The sequence below is a fragment of the Phaseolus vulgaris genome, chromosome 1 (genome assembly GCF_051622355.1).
Source record: "Phaseolus vulgaris cultivar YP4 chromosome 1, ASM5162235v1, whole genome shotgun sequence".
Lineage (NCBI taxonomy): Eukaryota > Viridiplantae > Streptophyta > Magnoliopsida > Fabales > Fabaceae > Phaseolus > Phaseolus vulgaris.
In genome coordinates, this window is record NC_143498.1 from 20,886,383 (window position 1) to 20,890,510 (window position 4,128).

The window sequence follows — 4,128 nt, forward strand, 5'->3', positions numbered from 1 at the left end:
GAAAAATTCTTTCAAAAATGTTCCCAATGATGGTTACTACAACAATTCTTGGAAGAACAAAAAGTCTTTTTCAAAATTTCCTTCTAAAGATTCTTCTTTCAAACCCAAGGAACCTAAGCCATCTACTTCTAGGCCTAAATCCCCAATTAAATCGTCTAGTAAGAAATGCTTTAAGTGTATGGGTTATGGTCACATTGCGGCTAATTGTCCTTCTAAAAGGAATATGTTTGTGCATAATGGCATTGTCATGAGTGAGCATGATTCGGATTCACCTAGGCATTCTTCACCTTCTAGGGCGTCTAGTGAGAATGAAAGTGAGAGTCCACTTGAAGGAGATTTGTTAGTTGTGAGAAGACTTCTTGGACAAGTTTCACAACCTTTTGATGAAAGTCAAAGGGAAAATATTTTCCATACAAGATGTCTTATTCAAAACAACATTTTTTCTTTAATAGTGGATGGGGGTAGTTGTGCTAATGTGGCTAGTACAAGAGTAGTAGATAAACTTGGATTGCCTACTATCTCTCATACAAAGCCCTACAAATTGCAATGGCTTAGTGAAGTAGGAGAAATTGTTGTGAATAAACAAGTCCTCATCCATTTCTCTATTGGAAAATACAAAGATGAGGTATTATGTGATGTTGTGCCCATGGAAGCTACACATGTTCTTTTGGGAAGGCCTTGGCAATTTGTTAGAAAAGTTTTTCATGATGGCTTTACCAACAAACTTTCTTTTGATTTCCATGGTCACAAGGTTACTTTAAAATCTCTCTCTCCTAGAGAAGTCCATAAGGACCAAATCATCATGAAAAAAAAGAGGGAGAGTGAAAAAGATAAAAAAGATAAAAGTTCTAAGCCTACACTTCTTGTGTCTAGGCATGAGATTCAAAGGGAAATAGTGGCTCACCATCCTCTTTTCTTAGCCATCCCTAAAACTCTTAAGTTAGAACCACTTGTTGATAGTCCTCATTGTTTGGAAAATTTGGTAGAAGAGTTTCAAGATGTGTTTCAAGATCCTCCAAAAGGACTTCCACCTTTGAGAGGGATTGAGCACCAAATTGATTTGATACCGGGCTCTTCCTTGCCAAATCGTCCAGCCTATAGGACCAATCCAAGTGAAACCAAGGAAATTCGCCAACAAGTTGAGGCTTTGATTGAGAAAGGGTGGGTTCAAGATAGCATGAGTCCTTGTGCTATGCCTATCATCTTAGTGCCTAAAAAAGATGGCACATGGCGAATGTGTTCGGATTGTAGGGCCATCAATAACATTACAATTAAGTATATGCATCCCATACCTAGGCTTGATGATTTGTTGGATGAATTGCATGGTTCAAAAATCTTTACAAAGATTGATCTTAAAAGCGGCTACAATCAAATCCGTATCAAACCGGGTGATGAATGGAAGACGGCTTTTAAGACCAACTTTGGTTTGTATGAGTGGTTAGTTATGCCCTTTGGTTTAACTAATGCACCAAGTACTTTCATGCGCCTCATGCATCATGTTTTAAGACCTTTCATTGGTAAGTTTGTTGTTGTTTACTTTGATGATATTCTCATTTATAGCTTATCTTTGAATGATCATAGGATGCATGTTAGGCAAGTCTTAGAAACCCTTAGGAAGGAACATTTGTATGCTAACCTTGCTAAATGTTTGTTTGCTCTTGATCATATAGAATTCCTAGGGTTTGTTGTGAGTAGCAAAGGGGTCCATGTGGACAAAACAAAGGTGATGGCCATTCAAAATTGGCCTACACCGAAAACTTTGAATGAAGTCCGAAGTTTCCATGGACTTGCTTCTTTCTATAGAAGATTTGTACCAAACTTTGGTACCATTGCTGCACCTCTCAATGATATAGTGAAAAAGGATGTGGTTTTTCAATGGGGAGAAGCACAACAAAAAGCTTTTGAGATTTTAAAAGAAAAATTGACTAATGCTCTCATCTTAGCCCTTCCTAATTTCACTAAAATATTTGAGATTGAGTGTGATGCTTCAAGTATAGGCATTGGGGCTGTCCTCCTACAAGAGGGCCACCCCATAGCTTATTTTAGTGAGAAATTGAAGGGAAGTCATCTCAATTATTCCACTTATGATAAAGAATTATATGCACTTGTTAGGGTTTTGTTTACTTGGAAACACTATCTTTTTCCTAAAGAGTTTGTGATACATAGTGATCATGAATCTCTTAAGTATTTGAAAAGCCAAAACAAGCTTAACAAGAGGCATGCTAAGTGGGTGGAATTCATTGAGCAATTTCCTTATGTGATCAAACATAAGCAAGGCAAAGTAAACATTGTGGCGGATGCACTTTCTAGAAGATATGCTTTGCTAAATCTTTTGAGTTCTCAATATCTTGGCTATGATCACATTAAGGAACTTTATCATTATGACCTTGATTTTTCTCTCATCTATCAAGAGTGTCTTAAGGGAGGACACAAAGATTTTTTTATACAAGATGACTTTCTTTTTAAAGGAAAACGTCTTTGTGTGCCTCAAAGCTCTATTAGATTATCTCTTGTTAGGGAAGCCCATGAGGGAGGTTTAATGGGTCACTTTGGGGTTGCTAAAACTTTGGATGTGTTGCATGAACATTTATTTTGGCCTCATATGCATAAACATGTTCATAGTTTGTGTGATAAATGCATAGCTTGTCGCAAAGCTAAATCAAAGATGCATCCCCATGGTTTATATACTCCTCTTCCTATCCCTTCAATGCCTTGGGTTGACATATCTATGGATTTCATCTTAGGATTACCCAAGACATCAAAGGGAAAGGACTCCATTTTTGTGGTAGTGGATCGTTTTTCAAAGATGGCTCACTTTATTCCTTGCCACAAAGTGGATGATGCATGTCATATTGCAAACCTCTTCTTTCAAGAAGTGGTTCGCTTGCATGGGATCCCTAGATCTATTGTGTCCGATAGAGATCCCAAGTTCTTAAGTCACTTTTGGAAGACCTTGTGGGGCAAGCTTGGAACTAAACTTTTATTTTCTACCACTTGCCACCCACAAACTGATGGTCAAACCGAGGTGGTGAATAGAACTTTGGGACAACTATTGAGATGTTTCATTTCGGGGAATCCTAGAGTGTGGGAGAATTTACTACCCCATGTTGAGTTTGCATATAACCGTGTAGTAAATTCTACCACCTCACATTCTCCTTTTGAGGTTGTCTATGGGTTTAACCCCTTAACACCTCTTGATCTTCTTCCTATTCCCATTCTTGGAGATGTCTTGTGCAAAGATGGGGATGAAAAGGCTTCTTTTGTGAAAACTTTGCATAAAGACATCAAGATGAGAATTGAGAAGAAGGTTGGCAAGTATGCTGAACTTGCCAATAAAAGGAGAAAAGCATTGTTGTTTGAGGAAGGTGATTGGGTTTGGCTTCATTTGAGGAAGGATCGCTTTCCTACTCAAAGAAAGTCCAAACTAATGCCTCGTGGTAATGGACCTTTTCAAGTCCTCAAGAGGATTAATAACAATGCTTATGAGTTAGATATGCCTGATACATTCCTTGGTAGTCATACTTTTAATATCAGTGATCTAACTCCTTTTTCTATAGGTCTCCAGAATTCGTGGTCGAATTCTCTCCAACTCGGGGAGTATGATGGAGATCAAGCTCAAGTGGACATGGAGGCCAATCATCAAGAGCAAGAAGAGGTTGAGGCTCAAATGGAGGACGCTCATGGAGTTAATAACCCACCTCAAAGGCTTACAAGGAGCATGTTCAAGGCTTTAGGAGCTAATGGACGTTTGTTTTCTCTTTTTGTAATTTCTTTGTTTGAAGGTGCTTAGAGGGAAACATAAGAAACCTCTTTTGTAAAAGCATCTTTAGGTATTTGGTTTAGGAAACTTAGGGGGGTGTGCGTTTAGTAGAGAGGTGTAGACGTAATAGGGAGGTGCCAAAGTAAGAGAGGAAGTCACACTTTCCTCATGCTCTAGGATTGGCGCCACTTTCATGTCATTTGGGGGGAATTTTGAATTTAATTAGCTTGGCATTTCAGCACCTCTAGGCTATAAATAAAGGTGCTTAGCTTGTACAATTCAAATTGGAAATTAGTATTAGTGAAACTCTACTCAATTTGAGAGAGAATTGGAGAGCTTTGTGCCTTCCTCACTTAGTCTTATCTTGA